This window comes from Lepus europaeus, chromosome 10 (assembly GCF_033115175.1).
Source record: "Lepus europaeus isolate LE1 chromosome 10, mLepTim1.pri, whole genome shotgun sequence".
Classification (NCBI taxonomy): domain Eukaryota; kingdom Metazoa; phylum Chordata; class Mammalia; order Lagomorpha; family Leporidae; genus Lepus; species Lepus europaeus.
In genome coordinates, this window is record NC_084836.1 from 18,241,835 (window position 1) to 18,267,401 (window position 25,567).

Sequence of the window (25,567 nt, forward strand, 5' to 3'; positions counted from 1 at the left end):
TTTGTCCTAATTGTACTCCTAATCTTCTCACTGAGGCCACTACACCAGCCTTGCAAGTAAATTCCCACTACCACTTTCTCCTTCAAGTTCACCCACCATGTTAGCTCCAAATGTGTTTTCTCATACCAAAGATTGATTATCTTACAAGTCACATAGTGCAGCAGCTAATATTCTTCATTCATTGGACTAATAGCTCCATGCAGGCAGGTATTGTGTCCACTTTGGCTCACCACTGTATTCAAAGCAGTGAATATAGGTCCCTGGTACATAGTACGCTCTCAAAAATAATGATTACATGAGTAAAGGGATAAACAAGTGAGTGGATGGGTGGATGGATGGATGGATGGATGGAAGGGTAGATGTTATGGGCCAACTTACACTTCCAGTCTCGATTCCTGCTGCTTCATTTACAATGGTTCTCTGTCTCCCATCCTTTCTCACCATCTATTTGCACCTTCAGTGTCTCAATCACATATGACTGCTCATTTATTATCATAAACCAAATTGATGCTGCAACCCTTCGTATATCTGAGGCAGGCTTAAAGTCCCAAATTCAACACTGACCTCTCCATTAAATACATTTAGACAACACTGCACTGCCATGGTTTGTCCCCAGAAGTTAAAGTATCAGATGCTTGCTACTAAGTGTCGTGATGCTGAGGTGGTAGAATCTTTATGAGACAGGGCCCAGTGAGAAGTAATCAAGAATTGGAGATGCTGCCCTTGGCAGGAGGTAAAGCCGGTCTCATTGAATGGGTTAGTTCTCACAAGGGTGGATTGTCGTAAAGTGAAATCATACTATGTGCTGGACCCTTCTAAATGTGGCTATTTTCCTCCCTCTTCTCCATCATATCCTCAAATCACCAGAGGACAGACAGATGGGGCTACCTGATATCAGATCTTCAACCTCAAAAATTGTGAGCTAAGTAAAAGTCATTATAAAGTACTCAGTCTGAGGCATTTTGTTATAGCAACAGAAAATGGACTAATACACACACACATACACACATACAGATTGCTTCTGTTCACCAGGACATCAGATAACTTTGTGGTGTCACTAACATTACATTTCGTTTGCTGTATGATACCTAATTATAATAATTTTCTTCCTGACCCTACTCTTGAGAGATCCTTGTGTCGGGACTGTGTCTTCATTTTTTATCACCAGTGTCTAACACAATGCTTATGGCAGCATGGACACTTGATAAGCACTTGCAGAATCAACGACTGAATAGTCTCATATCAATGTGTATATAAACATAATTTTATTCCTATTTTGACTAAGGCTGGACTGTGCATGTACAGAATTCAATTCTCAAATGATGAGGCAATATCTTGGCTTTCAAAACTACCCAAGCACAGATGTCACATAACTAAGAAGAGGCTGAAGCCAAAATCTCAGTTCAAAAAGAGAAATCCTAGGTACAAAATTATTAAAATGCAATGGAGGCCCTGCAACTGCTGAATTCCTATTTGTCTGTGTGATGGGTAAATGAGGTGAAGGGATAAAGAAACTGGCAGCATGATTCCAGCACTGAGGGCTGATTTGTCATAACTGATACAGCTTTACAGCATTAAAAAAAATCACATCTGGAGTCCATTTCAAAATTAATAAGCCTATATATACTCACTTCCAATTCAGTGTAATGAGGGGATATAATGTGGCATAAAGTTCATGGGCTTTGTGATCAGAAAATGGTAAACATGATCTACTGTTTCCCATCATTAATAGAAACGTATGTGGATATGTGCATATGCATGTATATCCTTCCTTACTCTCATCTCGTCCTCTTTCTACTTTATCATCTCACTTCTATGACATTCTTCACAGCAAGATTCTCCAAAGACTTATTTACACACATGTGCCACTATCTCACCTCACACTATCTTATGCATCTATTAAGCTTCTGTTCCTTCACATTGAGATTGCTCATGCCACATTCAGCATTTTCCTCTGTGCTGTCTCCTTGTTCCTATCATATTTGACTTTTCAGTGACCACACACACATAGGTCCAATCTTCCTTGCTTAAAGCATTTCCCTCTCCTCTTGGCCACTGTTAACCCCAGGTTTTTTCAAATTCTGTTCTTCCTTTGTCATCTTTCAAGCTGTTATTTCTTATTCTCCCTGGCTGACTCCTCTTCCTACGTCTGACCTTAAAATCCTCTGTCTTTAATGTGCTGTACACTGTTATTTAATGCTATAACTAGTACTCCAACAGTATTTTTTTTTCACTTTGTGTTGCTATATGGGAGCAAACTGTTGAAATCGTTACCTAATATATACTAAACTGATCTTCTGTATATAAAGAGAATTGAAAATGAATCATGATGTGATTGGAAGGGGAGAGGGATCGGGAAAGGGGAGGGTTGTGGGTGGGAGGGAAGTTTTGGGAAGGGGAAGCCATTGTAACCCATAAGCTGTACTTTGGAAATTTATATTCATTAAATAAAAGTTTAATAAAAAAAAAATCCTGGTGCACCCCAGGTCAGAGGCCTGGATTTCTTTGCCTTTCCATCTTTCTCTGTCACCAGGTCTGTCTAATGATCTTAATGTCACATGTGCATTGGTGACACCTCCTGCCCTTGCTTTGTTCCTGGACTTCTCCTTTATTTAATGGTTCTCTTGCCAGAGAGAGAGAGAGAGAGAGACACTACAGAATAGATGGCAACATGGGACCCCAATAGAACCTAACTATACAGGTTTGAATCCCTTCTCTGTCATCTATTTGTTTCAGGATTTTGGAAAATTTACAAAACCTGTTTCCTCATCTATGAAATAAGGATAATTCTTCACAGGCTACTTGTGAAGATTAAGTTGATACATTTAAGGAATCTATACTGGTGCCAAGAACATGGCAGGTACTCGATATGTGGCACTTATTGCGATTATTGGGAGTAGCAGTAGGAGAATCTTCCCTTAGCTATCAAACAGATATTCTAGTTTTCATAAAATGGAATTCTGAATTTTCTTACTAAAAATTATGTCTATTTTAGACTTCTCATAACCCCATCATATTAATTAATCTTATTTTTCTCATACTGTTTATCACTGTCTGAAATTGTTTTGCTTATATTTTTATTTATCTGCTTATTGCCTGTCCCTTCCCCAGCTAAGATCTGAGATTCATGAAGACAGGGATCTGTCTTGTTCACTGTTGTAATTAGTTTTGTCATCTGCTAAATGGGACAGGATAAGCTTCCTTATAGGGTTAGGTTACTGTGAACATTAAATGCACTTAATATTCCTATCACAGTGTCTGGCCGCTGCTTCAGTACCTACTAAAAAATTAAAACAATTTCCATAGGTCATAAAGTAGTATTTGAGAGAAATTAGAACTCTAAGGAGTCTAAATCCAGACATCGGCAGGAAAAAAAAAAAATCCAGTATATGGAATCATGAGGTTTTAGAACTGGAAGAAACATTCAGGAAGAAACGTTTTATCCTTTTCATACAGGGATGGGGAATGTCTGACCTGCAGGCCATATAATGTCCATGAAATCATTTGTTTGGTCCTGCCAAGGCAACAACAGGCAGGATTCAAAATTCAATAAATCTATAGCAGGCTAATTTTTAAGTTGATAGTTCTGCATAGCCCATGAATGATGTTATAAGTATTCAAACAGCCCTTGGCAGAAACAAGATTCCCCACCCCTGATTTAGCATAAACTTATGCCTGGAGAATGTAGGTGATTTGTCCTAATTTAGGCACATGACTAGAATTAGACCCAGAACTAGAATCAAAGTCCCTTAAATCTAAGACTAATGGGGCCAGCGCTGTGGCACAGCGGGTTAAAGCCCTGGCCTGAAGCGCCAGCATCCCATATGGGTGCTGGTTTTAGTCCAGGCTGCTCCACTTCCAAACCAGCTCTCTGCTATGGCCTGGGAAAGCAGTAGAAGATGGCCCAAGTCCTTGGGCCCCTGCACCAACGTGGGAGACCCAGAGGAAGCTCCTGGCTCCTGGCTTCGGATCAGTGCAGCTCCAGCCATTGCGGCCATCTGGGGAGTGAACCAGCAGATGGAAGACCTCTCTCTCTGTCTTCTACCTCTCTCTATAACTCTGTCTTTCAAATAAATAAAATGAATTTTTTTAAAAAATCTAGGACTACTAGTGTCAATGTTAATCATGCAACTCCTATAAGAACTTCAGAATGTATATATTGTAACTCTTGTAAAAGCTTTTATTTGGCAATATGTGTAAAGATGCCTAAAATGTAGATATAGACAAACCTAATATTTCTTTTTCCATCATTTCTTCATTCATTCTTTAGTCATCTACTATGTATTCAATGCTGAGCTTGATGTATAGGAAAATAAGTAGAAAATACAGTCCCAATATACTATGAGTTCTGTGTGCATACTAATGTTCAAAGCATTTATTTATATGGTTCTTCAGCTGATTATTCAACAAATGTATGTTGAGCTCCTGCTGTGTACAATGTACTTCATTAAACCCCAGAACTGAGCAAGGGTACTTCCTTTGGATCCGGCTCATGCAGTTCCCACAGAACACAGCATCTCTAACTCCCTAAGATGCAGGCTAGTGCCAGATGCCCAGTATCATTGTAAATGGGATTGTTTTCTAATTGTGTTGTTAAAGACAAAAATCATTGCTATAGGTCCATGCTCCATGCAGAACAACTAGGGTTAGACTAAGAGGGTATCATTGCTTGAGAAGTGAGAGGACATTTCCTTATGGAATTGAAAACTATTTCTAGAGATTTCATGCACATCTGAAATGTGTCTAGATCTGAGGATTCAATGTCAGAGAAGGGTGGCCAGAAAAAAATACAGGACACTTGTTACATTTGAATTTTGGACAAACAATGGATTTTTAGAAGTTTCCAGTATATGTTGCAAATATTGCATAGAATGTAGTTATACTTTAAAAAAGAGAAAATATTTCACAGAATGTAGTTATACTAAAGAAAAGAAGGTGTTGCTTTTCTGGAACTTTAAATTTAACTGAGTATTAACATTTTTTTTTCTCTTTTATGTCTTAAGAGGCCTGTTTAAGAGGCCTTCTTCTTTTTTTTTTCTTTTCCATGGTATCTTGGCTTTCCATGCCTACAGTACTCTCATGGGCTCTTCAGCCAGATCCAAATGCCTTAAGGGCTGTTTCTGAGGCCAGAGTGCTATTTAGGACATCTGCCATTCTATGAGTCTGCTGTGTATCCCACTTCCCATGTTGGATCTTTCTCTCCCTTTTTGATTCTATCAGTTAGTATTTGCAGACACTTGTCTTGTTTGTGTGATCCCTTTGACTCTTAGACCTATCAGAGCCATCAATTGTGAACTGAAATTGATCACTTGGACTAGTGAGATGGCATTGGTACATGCCACCTTGATGGGATTGTATTGGAGTCCCCTGGCACATTTCTAACTCCACCATTTGGGGCAAGTCCAATTGAGCATGTCCCAAATTGTACATCTCCTCCCTCTCTTTTTCCACTTTTATATTTAACAGGGATCACTTTTCAGTTAAAATTTAAACACCTAAGAATAATTGTGTGTTAATTACAGAGTTCAACCAATAGTACTAGAACAACAACAACAACAAATACTAAAAAGGATAAAGTATTACATTGTACATCTAAAGTCAGGACAGGAGCTGATCAGTTCATTGTTGCTTATAGTGTCCATTTCACTTCAACAGGTTTCCCTTTTGGTGCTCAGTTATCACCGATCAGGGAAAACAAATGATATTTGTCTCTTTGGGACTGGCTTAATTCACTCAGCATGATGTTTTCCAGATTCCTCCATCTTGTTATAAATGACTGGGTTTCATTGTTTCTTACTGCTGTATAGTATTCTATGGAGTACATGTCCCATAATTTCTTTATCCAGTCTACTGTTGATGGGCATTTGGGTTGGTTCCAGGTCTTAGTTATTGTGAATTGAGCTGCAATAAACATTAATGTGCAGATGGCTTTTTTATTTGCCAAATTAATTTCCTTTGGGTAAATTCCAAGGAGTGGGATGGCTGGGTTGTATGGTAGGGTTATGTTCAGTTTTCTGAGGAATCTCCAGACTGACTTCCATAGTGGCTTAACCAGTTTGCATTCCCACCAACAGTGGGTTAGTGTCCCTTTTTCCCCACATCCTCTCCAGCATCTGTTGTTGGTAGAATTCTGAATGTGAGCCATTCTCACCAGGGTGAGGTGAAACCTCATTGTGGTTTTGATTTGCATTTCTCTGATTGCTAGTGATCTTGAACATTTTTTCATGTGTCTGGAGGCCATCAAAAGCAAATCTCATTTTCTTTACTTGTCCTGTCTGCTTTTCTGCTATACACATGTAGGGAAAAAGGAAAAAGAGGCCCCAGAGGATCCAGCACTCTCGAAAAGCGTGTGGCAGAGTGCTGGGTAAAAGTAGTCTCCTTAAATGGAGACAGTGATGACTGTCTGTCAAACTTGGAGGTGAATTTGGAGCAAATGCAAATGAAAAGGATGCATATTCATTTTAATGGGGACCTTAGTACCCAGAGAGAATAATTTTTCACATGAAAACATCAGAGATTATATGAACATAAGCTCCCAAACCAGGATCAGTAAAAAGGGGACAATTAATAAAAAAACACATCTGGACCAGACCACACCTAGCCAAAAGGTTATAGCAAATTCTGAGTGAGAAGCATTAATCAGGCATTAATATCTGTAATATATTGGGGCAGGTGTTTGGTGAAGTGGATAAGTCACCACTTCAGATAACCACATCGTTTATTGGAGTACCTGGTTTGGGTACCTACTACTCAACTTCTGATCCAGTACTATGGGAGTAACTGGTGATTGCTCAAGTAGTTGGATCTCTACCACCCATGTGGGATGCCCAGACTGACTTCCAAGCTCCTGACTTTGGCCTGGCTCAAACCTGGCTATTGCTGGCATTTGAAGAGTGAATCAGAGGATGGGGGATTGATCTCTCTCTCTCTCTCTCCCTCTCCCTCTCCCTCTCCCTCTCCCCTTCTCCATCTCCCTCTGCCACTCCCTTTTCCCTCTTTCTCCCATTTAAATAAAATGAAAAAAATTAACTGTAAAAAACAAAAATATGTATCCTCAATATAATCTTCAAGGTCACATATTATTGTGTTCATCATTGTATTGTTATTTCTACTCCATAAATCATGTTCATCCATTCGCAGTTAAATATGAAAGAATCGCTTTACTGGAACTGTTTTAGATGGATTCCTGGGTTGAATGGGCTTGGGTTCTTATTGAGTACTCTCATTGATACTTGGGTTCCCAGAGCAGTTAGTATTTGGGAACCTATAACTAAAAACTGATTAAGAATCTGACTCCTCTCTTGTAGTATGCAATGGAAATTCAAAGGCAAGGATGAGTGCCTCTCTGTTATCCAGTGACCTACTGGAGAATAGGTAGAAAAGTATTGCCACAATCTAGTTATGCATCCAACTGTTAAGTAAGTCTATGACAGAGGTAGTTTTTAAGTGCTACAAGGGAGAAAATTCTGTCCAGGTTTGATATGTTTGTGGAAGGCTTCCTTAAAGAGTGATTGAAAGGTGGGAATAGAGGAAAAATGTCTTCTAGACAAGGGGATCTTTAGGAGCAAACCCAGAGGCCAGGAGAGCTATGGTATAGCCTAAATGGTTAACCCTCAAGTATCAGGCAGGGAAGGGTGATAGATGAGGTGGAAGAAACAGATAAAAGCAGTCACCAAGGTTTTGATATCACACCAGGGATCTCGGATTGTATTTCCTAACCACTTACAAGTCCCCAAGGCATTTAAGTACCAGTGACAGGGCCTAGTTTGAAGTCTAAGATGACTGTAAGGAAATAACGGATGGAGCAGCTGTAGAGATGCCACTTGCAAGATTATTTCAAGGGTCAGGTGAAGGTTTACCGTGACTTAAGCAAAATAGGAGAAAAGGAAGGAAGGAATGACTTAAGTAAACAATCAAGAGAAAAGCCAATGGGATCTAGCAGTTGGTGGAATGGCAGGATATAAAGAGGCTTGGATGAGATCAAGGAACCAAGGATGACTTCCAGCTTGGCTAATTGGGCAATGCCAACTAAAACAAGAGATACCAGAGAGGGAAGAAGATGAATTTTCCCTTGGAAATATCAAGCTTTAGATGCTTGTGGAAGACCCAGATGGAGATAATACAGGAGGCAGGGCTGTTTGTAAGCCCTTCAAAGGCCCGGCACTCTTTTTTCTGGAAGCCCCATCCCACATCACAGCAAACATATTAAAATTTACCCACATCCCACATTACCTCTAGCTTTTGTAATAAAAATCCAACAAGATTTATGTCTTTTTGATTTTTGAAATTATTTGCAATTCATTTAGTTTTTGGTTGGTTATGGTTTTTTCAATTATCTGCAAATTGAACTTTCTCAATTGACAAATTTACTGTTGTAATGAAATTGTCATACTATCATGTTTTACATGATACATATTAAGTTTGTTTTCACATGGTTGTTTTTGTACTTTGGAGCTCATTATTCTTTACTTAGGTCTCCCAGATGTTGGAAGGCCTTGAAAAATGCACAGGCCACAAGCACCTACCCCATGATGACTGACATAAAACTGTTCTCTGAGTGGACAGCTGCACCATTGAGTCTGATGCTCGGGAAAGGTAGAGTTTTACAAGGCAAAAATATAAGTTCTGGCTAAAACCATAAAAGTGAATTTAATTACTCAAAAAAAAAAAAACAACATATAAATGGGGAAGAGAACTGGACCAAAAGAGTGAATAACACCAGCATCTTGGGAAATACTCAGAGAAAAGAGAGTTTTACGAGGAGATGATGAGAATGGTGAAGAAAGTAGGATGAGAATGAAAGTAAAGAACCAGGGACCAAGCAATATCAAAAGGACCACAACCAGGATATTTCTGAACCTTTTAGTCCTGATTAATCCTTGATTCTAGAATCACAAATAAGGCCAATTAAGAAAAAAAAATCTCAATTTGTCATTAAAGTGGTGACACATGAAGAGCAAAAATCCAACTAATCACAAAAACAGAAAGACTCAAGAGGATGGGCATGGTCTTGGCTAGTGTGGGGAAGCCACTGTTGATCTCAGCGAGAACCTCTCCAGGGATAGGGAGTGATAAAAACTGAGGAAGGAGGGAGGGGGTTGAGAAATGAAAGGGAGGTGAGAAAGCGTAAATAGTGACTGGAAATTTGAATGAGATAGGACTAAGAAAGATAGGATAATAGCTAGAGTGAGACACTGCCTGAATGAGACAATTGGTATTTATTCAGAATTGAAAAGATTTGAGCACTTTTATGAGCCAAGGGGAAATCCCTAGGACAGTTGGAGATACATGAATTAATATAGAGAGCTGAAGTTGGTGGAGGATGCCCTGGAAGAATGGGGAGTCAGTCAGTCAAGAGCCAAGGACCAGGGTGTCCCTTGAACAGGTAAAAGAATATTTTGTCTCCTGAGAACACAGCACACAGATGTAATGTTTGGAATTTTGCATATGCTAATTTCACCACTATTTCTCTATTTCTGAATGGTCCTGTCTTCAACACAACTGCCAAGGTCAGAAAAGGACCACCTCTTAACCCAGCCTTTGCTTCATATGTTTAGAAAAAGACATTTTTGGGCCGGCGCCACGGCTCACTAGGCTAATCCTCCGCCTTGCGGCGCCGGCACACCAGGTTCTAGTCCCGGTCGGGGCACCGATCCTGTCCCGGTTGCCCCTCTTCCAGGCCAGCTCTCTGCTGTGGCCAGGGAGTGCAGTGGAGGATGGCCCAAGTACTTGGGCCCTGCACCCCATGGGAGACCAGGAGAAGCACCTGGCTCCTACCGCGGCGCCCATTGGAAGGTGAACCAACGGCAAAAAGGAAGACCTTTCTCTCTGTCTCCCTCTCACTGTCCACTCTGCCTGTCAAAAAAAAAAAAAAAAAAAAAGACATTTTTGGAGTTTAAGGACCTTAGAAATTTCTCTCAATATTTCTCTCTATCTCTCTCCCCCTCCCTTGTTGTCTCTCTCCTTTAGAAATTTCAGGCCAGCGCTGCGGCTCAATAGACTAATCCTCCACCTGCAGCGCCACCGGCACACCACGTTCTATCCAGATTGCTCCTCTTCCAGTCCAGCTCTCTGCTATGGCCCAGGAAGGCAGCGGAGGATGGCCCAAGTGCTTGGGCCCTGCATTCGCATGGGAGACCAGGAGAAGCACCTGGCTCCTGGCTTCGGATCGGCGCAGTGCACCAGCTGTAGCGGCCATTTTGGGGGTGAACCAACGAAAAAGGAAGATCTTTCTCTCTGTCTCTCTCTCTCTCACTGTCCACTCTGGCTGTCAAAAAAAAAAAAAAGAAATTTCAAAGAACATATATGTCTGTTCTTGTAACGGTGGAGGAGATTTTTCTGATTCCAGGTTCAAGAGTCTCTCTTTCCAATAATTCATTTAGTGAGGAGGAGGAAGAGGATAGGAAAAGGAAGTGGAAAGTCTAATTTTTTTTTTCTTAAATTGAACTCCCCTTCCTAACCAGCTACATAGCATACATATCAATCATCTGTAAGCTTATCCAAACCCTATTTGACTTTTCTCATTCATCCATTCATTCATTAAACATGTACAGAGTCCTTTCCCCAAACTAAGCCCTGGGGCTCTAGGTTCACATGTATGTAACAGATTCTGAATGAACACTCTTCAGATGTACAAAGAAATTCTTTTTTCACTCTCAACTGCTTCCTTCCAACTCTAAAGGGTGCCTCACTGCTCAACAGTTCTAGAATTTAATGAACAGCTCTCTGCTGACCTTATCCCAAGTTTTTCTCTCCACCACAGAGTAGATACAAATTCAGTTCACTTTGGAGTCTTGGGTTGGCTCTGGGATAGAAGTGGGTTTGGATTGGTTGTGCGGCGTGAGCTGCAGAAGATGAGAAATGAACATACTGACGTGATTCTGTATTAGTCAGGAAAATTCTAAGAAATTGTTCCCAAAGAGAGGTAGTAAGAGGATTTTTTCTCCTCTATTAGCCTTATATAACTTGTAAAATAACAGGCTGCCATTTTAGAATAGTTGGTGTTGGCATGCTGTTATCTTGAAAATTACATGAAACTATTCTTTTTAGAAAATATTACTTCAGTTTTTAGGTTAAACTTGATGCCAAACACAGATGAGTAGTTGGTTTACACAATTATCGCCTTTTTCTTAGAAGTAAGGGCAAAACCTCAAAACATGCCACAGTGAAATAGCTATTTCTGTCACTGGCTAACAATTGAAGGACATCCATAAACCTTTGGAAATTAATATCCCCAGGAAAACCTATTTGACGAAAGTCACAAGGAAGTTATTAACTAGAGTTAAGTCACTGACAAGAGATATTATTAATGATCTCATCAAAATTTCAAGTGCATTTAAATATAATGTTGCAAGCCTTATTATTGACGAGTCAGAATATTAAATTATTCTACAGTGGTTACTTGGCTAGCGATCAAGTGAAAAAAGATGAAAAGCTTAAGTTCTAGGTAATTCCATAATTCTTTATGCTTTGCCCTATTAAAAAGGTAGAATCATTAGATTTCCTATCTCCCCTTGTGCCCAAACCCACGGATTGTTGGATTGTTAATATGGTTTCTTTTAATTGTTAATTGTCGCCTGTTTCTCTTCCAAATGCTGATGCAGGAAGGATGAAAGTCAGAAAAATCCTCCAAGCTTGGTTTTCCAAAAGTGATTCAGGAAGTTCAGTTTATTTTCAGATTGGAAGAGACACTTTCAAGTACATTGGGTCTTTAATTGCCATCCCATGAAGACTTTTTCTGCAAAAGGAGAACATATTCTCCTTCCTACTCTATTCTATCTCACTGAAACCTTGTTCTAGCTTTGAGGTTATCACCAGGTTAAAATTTAGGCCTTGACTTCGTTAGTGCTCTCTATATGTGCTAAAGCTCAACCAACCATTACTGTACTAATGTTGAGTAATAAATTATTTATATTTACATTTATAATTAAACATTGTCATAATTAAATTTTCTTTTCTGAGTTGTAAGTGTTTAGTTACCTAAGACAATATTCTTTTCACTTTTTGATGTCCCTACTTCAGCAGACATCTATGGAATGTTTATTACTAATGTAGCATTGAACCAGGAGCTATAAAGGCAAAATTCAATGTGAGATCGTCCTAGCTTTCCACAAGTTCCAGAAATAAAAGTAGGCCATTCAGTTCTCTGGAATAAGGTAATGCAAGCAGCATGCCAGGCAGTCCAAGGAGCAAAAAAGAGTCCATTTAAGAAATGGGCTAAGGATATGAACAGTCATTTTTCAAAGGATCAAATACAAATGGGCAACAGACACATGAAAAGATGCTCAGGATCACTAGCCAAAAGGGAAATGCAAATAAAAACCACAATGAGGTTTCACCTCACTCCAGTTACAATGGCTATCGTTTAAAATTCAAAACAGAACAAATGCTGGTTAGGATGTAGGCAAAAAGGTACCCTAATCCATGATTGGTGAGAATGTCAACTAGCATAATCATTATGGAAGACAGTATGGACATTCCTCAGAAATTTGAAAATAGACATACCTTATGACCCAGCCATCCCAACTCCTGAGAACTTACCCAAAATGAAATCAGCATATGAAAGGGTTATCGCTACCCCCATGTTTATAGCAGCTCAATTCACTATAGCTAAGATATGAAATCAACCCAGATGTCCATAAGCTGAAGACTGAAGGGAGAAACTATGGTATATATACACGATGGAATACCACTCAGCCATAAAAAAAAAAAAAAATGAAATCCTGTCTTTCACAACAAAATGAGTGCAAGTTTAGACCATTATGCTTAGTAAAATAAGTCAGTCCCAAAAAGACAAATGCCATGCTTTCCCTGACTTGTGAAAGCTAACATACAGAGAACAAAAAATCTAATTATATGAGCAAAATTGATATTTTGAGATTTGATTATTGTTTATAGCCCTTGTCTATACTCTTGAGGAACAGTGGTTTTTTAACTTACTACTTATTGAATTCTTTATTTAGTTGTGGGTTAAGCTTGTGATTATAAAGAAAATTGAAAGTATGTTATAGTAAAAATTAAAAGAAAAATAAGAAAGGAAGGAGGAGAAAGGAGAAAGTGCATGGGCAAGAGGGAGGGCAGGATGGGAAGCATCACCATGCTCTTAAATCTGCATATATGAAATACATGAAATTTCTTCACCTTATACAAATAAAAACATTTTTAAAAGGAAAACAAGGCCGGCGCCGCAGCTCACTTGGCTAATCCTCCACCTGTGGCGCTGACACCCCGGGTTCTAGTCCCAGTTGGGGCACCGGGTTCTGTCCCGGTTGCTTCTCTTCCAGTCCAGCTCTCTGCTGTGGCCCAGGAAGGCGGTGGAGGATGGCCCAAGTGCTTGGATATACACTTCATCTGCTGTCAAAGTTCCAAAGAAGAAGGCTTAAGAAATTTGTGTAAGACAAAGAGAATTTACTTGATACTGAGACAAAGGAGGAGGGAAGGGAAAGTAAAAGAGTGTAGGAAAAGAGGCAGAGAAACACAGGGGTTGATGTGACTTCTTCTATGACCTTCAGCTCCTCTGCAACATCTCTCATCACACAAAATGCTTAGTGAGGGGCTTGTGCTGTGATGCAGGAGATGAAGCTCCTGCCTATGCTGCCAGCATCCCGTACTAGATCACTGGTTAGTCCTGGATGCCACACTTCTGATCCAGCTTCCTGCTAATTGCCTGGGAGGACAGGAGAAGATGATCCAGCTGCTTGTGTCCCTGACACTCATACAGGAGACCCAGCTGGAGTTCCTGGCTCCTGGCTTCAGCTTGGCTCCATCCCAGCGATTGCAGCCATTTGGCAGAATGAACCAGCAGATAGAAAATATCTTTCTCCTTCTCTCTGTCTGTCTCTCTCTCTCATAAACAAAAAATAAATAATTTTAAAAATAAGAAAACAGAAGGAAGTGTACAACAAGGTAGCAAACAGTTATACATAAAGCTCTCCAAGCTTACGATAACAAAATCTGATGTGTGAGTTGTCTAACCTGATCTGAATTATTTCAATCATTCGACTGACAATTATTGAGTGCCTATTACCTACCAAGCATTGTTCTGGGTGCTGTGTATAGATCAGTGAGTGAGACAGGGGCAGTTCCTGCCCAGACTCTTCTCCTTGTCAACTTTTGGCCAGAAATTCTGCATGAACACCTGACTGCATCTCCTCCTACTTGTACCTGCTCATGACCTTTCATTTTCAAAAGACTGAAACTGAATCTAAATCAATTTATGCAAAATTGGGGATTTATTGGCTCAAACAACTAAAATATTCATTTCAGCATTATCTTCAGGAATCTCCTCTTTCTCTTTCTCTCTCAGTCTAGGTGCCTACTATCTGGATTATTTTTCAGCATTCTCCAAATGGTAGCAATAACATTGCAGGCAGTGCCTGTTGCCAAAAGAAAGTATTTTTACCATTAATGCCAATAAATATTGAAGGCAGATATCCAGTTGATCTGGTTTGGGACAAACAACCATTCCCAAACAAATTAAACTGATTTCAATCCCACATAGTTCTAACTTACACATACAGTGGCAATTACAAACATGAGGCCACAAATAATTCACAGTGGAAATCCTCATCCCTTTCTCTTCATGAACTTGGACCTAGGAATCAGAAGCTTTTGAACGTCTTGCTTGGAAATACAAAGAGAGAGGGAATATTCTTAAACAGGACAAGGTATAAGGACCTGTTGAAGAAGACATGCTCACTCCAGTTGGATCTACCTCCAATCTCACTTCCTCAGTTTTTAAGGTCTCCTTTGACACTGATGTGTCTTCCTCTTTGCAGGTCCTAGAGAGCCTAGTACAGTAATCTTTCTACAGCAGGCCATCCAAAACGTGGGATAAATTGCCCTGATAAATGCAGGAAGAATTGCAGGGGTTGGGGGGGAGATTGGAGAAGACAGAAGAGAGCAGTGAAGGAAAGAAGAGGGGAGGAGAGGAGAAGGAATATCAGGATAAAAAAAATGGAAAAAGAAGGAAAACAAGGATGCAATATTCAGAGCTCATCCTCTGGTGTCAAACATACTGATGTTCAAATCTCTCATTGCTATTACCTTGAGATCATGGCCAAGGCATTAAACATTCTGGGCCTGAATTTCATCGTTGTACAATAAGTTCCACAAATCTTTCTTCACCAAAGCCTTATGAAAATTATGTGCAGTGACGGTTCTAAAGCTCCTTAGCCCAGTTCCTGGTATGTGACATCCATTTAATGATAACGTCTAACAACCTTTTCTCCCCAGTGATGGGGTTAGAAGGAAGAGCAAAGCAAGGCCTACCGAGCCTCACATGCCCTTCAGAAGCCATGAAGAAATTCTGGGGGGGATAAAAAAGGCTGCAACCAAAAATCTCAGACCATTTCTAGAACTCAGTCCAAACCAAACCTTCTTGAAGGTCATAACGTGTTCTGAGGTTTCATTCCACTATTTTTCACTTATACAGTCCTCAGCCCTGCCAGGGCTGAGCTAGGATTTGAGTACAACACAGCCAAATACCACAAGGGAAGAAAGCCCAAGCCCTTTGCCCTGAATGTATTTTTGGCACAACAGGGAACCGAAGGCTCTGGAAAGCTCCAGGCAGCCAGCGACCCCAGCAGCCACCTATTCAGCGTAGCTTCAGAGTATGTGGTGCTCAGAACGCTCAGAGTGCTGACCACAGCCCTCAACCTCCTCTGTTACATCCACAGCCACAGATGCAAAAAAGGGCTCGCTGCAGTGCTGGGCTCTTAGGACTCAACCACAGGCTGGGTGAGAAACACAGGCTGCCAGAAGTGGGATAAATGGGCTGATTTTTCCATCTTTCCTCCAGCAGGGCCAGTGCTGAATGTAGTCACAGAGCTGCCCCCATGCACACTGTCTTTATGAAAATAATCCCTCAGTGCTTCCTCAGTACACTGCTTGCTAAAGGAACTGTATGTAGGCTGAAATGTGAGGGGCTCTTTTTGGAAGTTGAATAATACAACTGCTCACAGAGGGAAGGGAGAAGCAACAGGGAGGGACATGAGGGAGCGGGGGAGGGAGGACATGGGCGACAGAGAGAAGGAATAGAACATGGACATCTGTGGAGGGGAAATGGAATGCTGTGTGCTCCCTGTCACACCTTGTGCTTTCCAGCCCTCTCCATGGGCTTTGCTGGAGCCGCATTCTGGGAAACATTCTCCTAGCACTTGAGATGAAATGAAGATGAACTGGAGAGACTAGAATTCCAGTCCTACCACTTGCTGGCTGTGTGATTTTGGAAAACTATTTAACCTCAACATTTTGTTTGTTGCTTTTTCTGGAAGATGGGGACAAACTAGAGCTTACTGAGAGAGATTATATGTGATAACATGTAACTATGACAATATATGTGATAAGAATCAAATGTGGTAACGGGTAACACATGATGCATGTCTTTTGTAATCATTCAATAAGTAACTATATTGGATATTTGACACAGAAGTTAAGTCGCTGCATGGGATGCCCACACCCTGAACTGGAGTAGGTTTGAGTCCTAGCTCTGCTTCTGATTCCAGCTTCTTACTAATGCACACTTTGGGAGGCAGCAGGTGATGGCTGAGGTACTTGGGTACCTATCTCCCACATGGGAGGTCTGGATTGAGTTCTGGGCTCCTAGCATCAGCCTGCACAGCCCTAGCAGCTGTAGCCATTTGGAAAGTGAACCATGAGGTGGAAGATTTTTTTTCTCTCTAAACATTTTTAATTAAATTAAATTAATTTGAAAAAATGTAATAATTATGCTAACAATATTATCCTCAAAAATATCTGTCACTCCTAAACACAGCTATGAACCACTATTTGGATAGCTGCCAAGGCCAATTCCAATTCTAGTAGCCTCTGCATCTTCCTATTCCAAGTCCTCTACCTGCTCTCAGCTCATATGCCCTCTCCCTGGGCAGAGAGAAAAACACCTGATGCTAGAAGGAGGCAAAGTGGGTGTGTGTGTTTAGAAAGCTTAGGATAGTTCCTATTCTTCGGGAACATCTAGACCAATGCTGAGATATTAGCTACCTCTAGCCTTCCTTTTGTGGTGCCTCAATGTTCTGGGGAGACAACCCAGCATCTAGGAGAGAATCATAGAATTCTTTCATCTCAGCTCTACCCAACTCTATTAGAATGGCTTCCAGTTCTATTACTAAGTACCATTTCCCAGAAATGGCTGCTTTGCTGCCTCAAGAAACACTCCCAATCCTTAGACCAATGGTCTCCTATGCGATTCCCAACCCAAAGCATCAGTATCTTTTTTTTCCAAACACAAATGCTCAGGTCTCACTCAAGAGCTCTGGGGTAAAGCCCAATAATCTGTGTTTTCACAACCTTCCAGGTGATGCTGATGCTCACTTAAGGTCAAGAATCACTTCCAGTGGCTATAGCTGTCATGGTCTCATCATATTTTTGATCCCTGTGCTTAACATCAACAAGTAAGGAATGTTGCCGGAAATCACTGAACTTGGCCAGGGGTGTACACATGTGTGAGTGAGATTTTTTAAGGAGGAGATGCAAAAGGGAAGATTGGAGAGGAGCATGCATTTTTTTAATCTTTTCCCCATTCCCAGGGGGAAGAACATATGGGTTGAGAGCAAGAAGAAAACTTGGGCTAGATATTCAATTAATATTCGTTGCTTGAATCAGAAGAGAGGACTACTTTCCAACTAGACCGCAAAAAGCAAACTGTAATCACTCAGAAAATATCTATGGAGCATCAGCTTTCCATAGAAATTTCCAAGGGACCTAACTCCTGGTATTATTTGTAGTATTCCCACCACTGTGATGCATAGGATCTAGCCCAGTGCTTAGCACATAATGAATACCTGAATGTAATTTCCTTCCCACCACCTTGTTTTCCGAAGTGTTATTCCTGCCTCCACTGTCTCATTCCAGTTCCCTAGGCCTCTCCTTGGGCAATTGACTTTTACTAATATTTCTTAGAGACTATTATAAAACTTCTCAATTTCCTATCCCACATGCACAGCTACGAATATGCACTTTTCTCTAAACAGTTTTTATTTTCTTCCCTCCTGTTTAAAAGGAGAAATGCCCCCTAAAGCTACTCCTTCCAGCTGACCTTTACTTAGCACCCCTTCTCCATCCACTCAGGAACCTCGAACCATCATTAGTGCCCATCTTCCTCCTAAATCTTGAGCCCCCACCCCAATGCTCTCAGCTCAAAAAGTAAACCCATTCTTAGATAAATAAATAAAACAAGCAAACAAAATTCTCCTCTACACCCATCATCTCTCTGTGGCTCCTGGTCTATGTCTCTCCCTCCCTTCCCAGGCAAGTTCTTGGAAATCTAGGCCACCCCTTGCTGATTTCACTTCCTCCTTTCATCACCCACAGCAGGCTGGCTTCCAGCCACCTCTCCACTTACTCTGTTCTTGTCAAGGTCACATTGACCTCTGTATTTACAGATCCAATGGTAGCCCCACAGACCTTACCTTACTTGACCTTTCTAATGCATTTGGCACTAGGGAACCACTCCTTTCTTGAAACTGCCTCTTCGACTGAATCTTGTCCTTGTTGCCAACTGTCTCCCACACAGCACTGGATTGTTGTCCTATGAGCACTTCAAGCTAAAGTGTCAAACCTGAACTCCTTGTCTTTCCTTCCAAACTGAACTAACTCTTCTATTTTTTTTTATTTATTATAATGTCACTGCCATTCATCAGTTCACCCAATGAGAAATTTTAAAAGCATCCTCGATTTTCTTCCTTTACCCTCTGTTTCCAGTTTTTCATTGAATCCCATATTCCCTTAATGGCTTTGAGATACATCTGCATCTCTTCTTGTCAGTGATGCTGTCTTTTTTTTTTTTTCAGGATGTTACAACACTCACCTGAATTATTTTAGAAGACTCCTAAGTGGTGGAAACATTTCCAGCCTCTCCTTATACCAAACACCAAACAATCTGTCATAAAGTAAGCAAGGGGTAACGTAACACATGGTTAAGAGGACAGACTGCCTGGATTTAAACTTAGTTGCAACCCTTACTAACTATGTGATACTTAGCAAGTTGTCTTCCTTCCTGTGCCTCAGCTTCTTCTACTATAAAATGGGGATGGTAATAATTTTAATGTTCCTTATACAGTCCTTAGGATATCAAATGGCTCTATAGTATATAGAATAGTGCCTGGAAAACAGTAAATGTTTATTAAGTACTTGTTTTTACTATCATCATTTAATGCTGCCAGGGTAAACATTAAAAACATTAACTTAGTTAATCACCCACTTGATCTGTTTTTCTAAAGATTTATTTTATTTCTTTGAAAGGCAGAGTGATGGAGAAAGAAAGAGACAGAGAAAGAGATCTTTCATCCACTGGTTCACTCCCCAAATGGCCACAACAGCTGGGCTGGACCAGGCCAAATCCAGGAGCCTGGAACCCCATATGGGTCTCTCACATGGGTGGCAGGGGCCCAAATACTTGAACCATCTTTTACTGCTTTCCCAGGTGCATTATAATGCAAGGAACTGGATCAAAAGCAGAGCATCTGGGACTCCACCCAGTGCTCCAATATGAGACGTCAGTGTCACAGGCAGTAGCTTAACCCACTGTAGCACGATGCCGGCACTACTCCTTCATTTTAAAATGCATCTGTTCTACAACATGGCAGAAAAAGTCTTCCATGTTATGTCCCCTATCTGCTCCTTCAACTCCAATTCAAATGGCTCACTCTCCACTCAAATTCACAAACTATTAGCTCTTCTCACAAATCTGTAAAACATTTATCTGTGCCTGGTATGTTCTTATGCTTCTTATGCATCACACACACTCTTATTCATCCCCCAAGTCCCCTGGAGCATCAGTGAAGTCTGATAATTTTCTATCACCCTCAAATAGAAAAAAAAAAAATCATGGCTTTCTATACAACTTACCCTTACCTTGGATATACTTGTGTATAAACATGTGTGTATGTAAAAGTACATATGATACACACATATATCAAGCTGTATTGTGTTTGAATATATGCACATTTGTCTCTCTTTCTAGAATATAGGTTGTTAAGGACAATCTGACTTATTTCATGGTGCACCAAACCTGCTACATTAATATTATGTTACAACATTAATATTATGTTCCCATGTACCTTATAATTTACAAAGCAGTATCTGTCTCCAAAGATGGCCATAATTGGTTTCTTCCATCACTGTTACGCATGCTGTTTCATGTATTAAGAGATGGGAGAATATACCCTTTCTTGAATTCAGGCTGGTTTTGTGTCTACTTTCGTCAAAAGAATCTGATGGAAGCAGCATTTTAGGGCATAGGCCCTTGGAGAACTGGCATCTTTTTTTTTAATCGTTCTCTTTAAAATTTATTTATTTACTTGAGAAGCATAGTTACAGAGAGAAAGAGGAAGAAACAGACAGAGAGGTCCTATATCTGCTGGTTCACTCCCCAGTTGGGTGCAAAGGCCAAAGCTGTGCCGGTCCAGTGTCAGGAGCCAGGAGCTTCTTCCAGGTCTCCCACATGGGCACAGGGGCTCAAGCAGTTGGGCCATCTTCCACTGCTTTACTAAGCCAACAGCAGGGAGCTAGATCAGAAGTGGAGGAGCTAGGGCTCGAACTGGTGCCTGTATGGGATGCTGGCACCACAGGCAGATGTTTAACCTACTACACCACAGCACCTGCCACAATAGAACTGGCTACTTTTGATTTCCACTTGTAAAAACCAGATACCCAGGGTAGGCATTTGGCCTGGTATTTAAGATACCCATAACCCACATCAGAGTGCCTGCGTTTGATACCCAGCTCTGGCTACTGACTCCTTTCTTCTGCTAATGCAGACCCCGAGAGGCAGTAGTGGTAGCTAAAGTAATTGAGACCCTGTCACCTACATTGAGAACCTGGATTGAGTTCTTGGCGCCCAGCATTGGCCCCAGCCCAAGTCCAATTATTATGGATATTGAGGAGCAAAACAGTCTCTATCTCTTTGTTCATCTATCTGTATCTCAAATAAATAATAAATAATAAATATAAATACAAATAAGAAAAATACAGACCAGCTCCCATATATCCAATGACACTGATTCCCATGACACTGAGACCCACATATATCAAGGAAGCAAGAAGTTACTCAAACTGAGAGCCTATGGACAAGCAAGATTAGGCTGGATACTTTTCTTCTTCATCATCATCACCTTTATCCTCTAGGTAAAGTGATAATTGTCACTCTGTTTGTTTGAGCTACGCCAAGATTTTCACAATTTTAACCCTGAAAGTTTCATATCCCAGAAACCCCTCAGTTCTAGGCAATCCAAGACAGCTGGCCACCATCCATTTAGGACGCCATAACTATTGATATCCTTTCCTGGATCTTTGGGGTGAGCCATTCAGATGTCACACAGAGACCTCTGGGTTGGAAAAAGGATATTTATTACCTCCAATGTCATTTCCTCATAGAACAAAATGTCACTGTCTATTCTATTTCCCATCCCCAAATCATTCCCAGTCTCATAGTCCAGTATGAGGTTATACAATTAACCCAACTAACACAATGCCAGAGGTTATACAATTAACCCAACTAACACAATGAAGACCATCTCAAAGTTACACAATATAAACTCCCTCTAGTTATTCAATTCTCCATGAAATGAAAGTTCAAATGTTAAACCCTAAATGAAATGTCCTGAAAGCTTGAAATACAAGAATTAATCATATAAAATAAAAAACCCTTTCATCTCTAATGTTTTTACCTGCTCAGTGTCAGCTAAATGGCATTTGTCTCCTGAGCCATCTTCTTCTGGACTTGATAAAGCTCTTCTGCCTAAAATACAGAACTTAGGTCTATCACCACTGCCAGTACCTCACAAAGCTATCACAAGCAAATCTGTTCCTCCATGACATAGTTCACTGATCTCTTTCATTCACCAGATAGATAGATCAGACCTACAGTGTCATCGTCAGCCATAAACCATCGCAGACACATAGTTTTCTGAGAGGTGAGGACTGAGAGAAAACAAACCAACCATGGGCCTAGGTGGAAAATGGAACACTAACTCTTTTCATTTAGCCCAATGAGAGACTGAAAGAATCATCTCAGGGATCTCATCTTTATGTTTCTACAGTGCCCAGATATGATGGTTCTATGGTTTGAAAGTCTCTTCCAACACTCATGCTGAAATGTAATTGTCATTTTAACAGTATTAAGAGATGAGCCCATTAACAAGAAATAAGGCTATGAGGACTGTAACCTAATGAAGGCATTACTACTGTCATTGAAGAAGTAGGTTCGTTACCATGGAAGTGGGGTCCTGATAAAAAGGATGAGTTCCACCCAATTTTCATTTTTTCTCGCCCACGTTCACGGCCCTTCTACAATGTGACGATGCATCAGGGAGGTCCTTTCCATGGCCCTCTGCCATGTCATGCTCTTGGACTGCCCAGACCTCACAACCATGAGCCACATAGACTTCTTTTAAGTTATCCTGTCCCTGTTACTCTGTCATAGCAGCAGAATACAAGACGCACACAATAACTCTACTCATTTCCCTCCTTGCAGGATCATACAATTTCTCCTATGTTTCAATTAGTTTTTGTTTCCTGCAGACAAAAAACCTTGACCAAAACACCATTCAGGCTGGGTAGTCACTGTTTTCCAATTAATGCACAATAACACCATGAAGTTGCCTCAGGAAAAAACAAAAAAGAAGTTACTTATCAGGGAAGGCACTTTTAGGTATCACAAAAATCTAGTTCATTTGGTTCTCTGAAATCTCACCTTACATAGACTGAGGAAGTTATCAATAAAGCACACATTAAATACAGGAGGAAAATGAGTTCTAAGAACATAACTAGGTAGATAAGACACATGAACAGAATTTTTAAAAGTTTAATGGCTAAATTGCATTTTTGCTCATTTATCAACTTTTTAAAATATTAACACTGTGGGATCTATAAAAGCATTTCTATTTTAGGAGAATGCTTCCACAGACATGTATCATGGTATGATTTAAGATTTATGAAATTCCAGAATGCTCAGAAATCTATCTGCCCAGAAATACAGCCCTCATTAGGATTCTCAAATTACAAACATATGAAATAGATGAATATACAACAGATGGGTTAAAGGACATTATGTATGTTTTGAAAAATAAAATAAAACCCTAGGTGTTTCAAGGATGATAATGAGGAATCTCCATAGTGGGGTGCAGAAAGGGAAGTTGAATGTTATGGTGTCTTCACCCAAAATTCATCATTCCCATGAATGAGTCCTTACTTAATGAAAGCAGCTGCCATTGCTGTGCTAGTCTAGAGACATGGGCAGGGGCTCTTCTCACTCATTTCATCTTCTGGTCCAAGTGTGGTCGTAGGAGCTCTCCCATGACAGTCTGTATTACAGCTTGAGACCAAGATGGAATGTTTAAGCAAGACTTGTCTAAAGGCTCAGGAATAACAAAGGGAAGAAAATGCAGATGTGAGCTGGAATCCTCCCTAGTCCTTTGTTCTTGGAGGAATTCCTTAAAATCACCTTTTGTACCCCCTCTCATTCCATAGTCACAGACCTCAGCCTACCCAAGCCTTGAGCCTTGCTTTGGGTAGTAGGCATCATATTGACCATCTAAAAGCACATGATACTTGATATCTATACCCAGGGCACTAAACACTAAACCTAGGATAAAGAAGCTGGAGTCTTACTGTTTAGTATCTGGTTTTCTCCATTTTTTAAAATGTTATGAGCTTTGTAATTTGAAAGGCAAAGAGAGAGAGAAAGAGAGGGAGAGGGAAAGGGAGAGAGAGAGAGAGAGAGAGAATGAATTTCCCTCCCATACTGCCCACAACAGCCAAGTCTGGGCCAGGCAGAAGCCAGAAGCCTGGAACTCTATCTAAATCTCTCATGTGGATGGCAGAGACCCAACTACTTGAGCCATAAGTTGCTGTTTCCCAGCATGTGTATTAGCAAGAAGCTAGAACTGGAAGTATATCTGGAACTTGAACCTTAGCACTCTAATACGGGCTTCAGCTGTCACAATCAGTGTTTAAACATGGCACCAAATGCCCACCTCCACTATCTGGTTTTCTTTTGGGGGATCCATTTATAATGCATTTGATCGACTCAGGAAATGAACTCCCCTTTCTGAGAAAACCACACCTTCCCAAACGTATAACCTGCCCAGTAGCCGCCATGTGGTCATGATAGCTGCACCATCAGAACCAACTTCATGGACAACTTATGCAGTTATACAAGACCCTGAGCTCAAAAGGGCTACATACCTGGTTTAATGTTCAACAGTCAATATATTAAAATTCTTCCTTCCTGAACAAGGGTCTCTGCTCCACACCTTCATTTTGCACTAGGTCCACAATTTACATAGCTGACTCAGCTCAATATGTATTTGAGACATACATACATAAGGGTGGGCCTTACAAATGGTGGCAAAAGAAGATCTTAGTAGGTATTACACACAAATCTCCCTCATCAGATGAGTCAGTGGAATCCCAGAGATGTGATGTGAATAGTCCTCAGCTTCATATATCATTGGCAGGAGAGCTGCTGTTGTGCACAACTCCAGGAGGCGCTAACCTCATTATCTTATGGCTTCAGAGGTTACCACCTACCTTATTTTCTATGTGAACAATGTCTGAAAGTATGCCACACTAAGGCTCAGCACTAGGCCTCCAAACTAGGACACTCACCCTGAGTACCACCCGACCTCTCAAGCATGTCCCACCTTCCCAAGCCTTTCCTTTATTTCCCGTGTCTACATGCTCTTGGGCAAAGAAAAGGCAACCTTGTCAAAAGAAGACCCTAGGAACAGGTGCTTGGGAAACTAGGGAAGTTTCTAAATGGTGAAAGAAACCAGAAATGCATTTTTTTAAAAAAGAAAGCTCAGAGAAGACTTTCTGTTATAAATTAAATTTCATAATGCTGGCAGGACGATGAAAACACTAGGAAGGCAAGGCTGACAGCTGGACTGAAGAGAAAGAATAGGGAGACCATTAACGCACAGCAGTGGCAAAAGAACCTGGAAATAATGAACGGAAAACCCTACCGAGCAGCGAGGTGACACAATTAGAGACACAGAATGGGCCAGTAACAGTTATTTAGTGCCTTTATTCTGTGTACTAAAGGAGTTTTAATATGCTACTAAGAATTTTGATGTGCTAACATGTGCTACCCACGTAAAGAAACACACTGTTCAAATCTCAAGGTCATTGGGACTGAGTTTTGAGGTTTCTCCGAGTAGAGCATATTGAGTCCACCTCTGGCAGGAGATTTGATTGAGACAAAACCTGCCTCAGAGAACAACCCTCCTATATTCATCTGCAGTCCCATCCAGACCCTGTGCATGACTGGTGGTGAATTCTCTTTCTATTGGAAGATTAAAAGGAAAAGGAAAAAACAACAAAACCTTACAAACTGCAACCCAGATTAAAGCTCAGCCCCAGGGGGTAGCATCAGATGGGAAATATGAATTTAGTGAAAAACATCTGAACATTTGGAGAAAATTTGAAAACAGAACCATCTGTTACATAATCAGATCCAGTAGGCTCCACACTTTGCACCATCAGCTGCTGTCAAATAGGAGATTATGAAACTTTGAAATAAATGCTCCACTAAGCCTGCTTTCTTGTC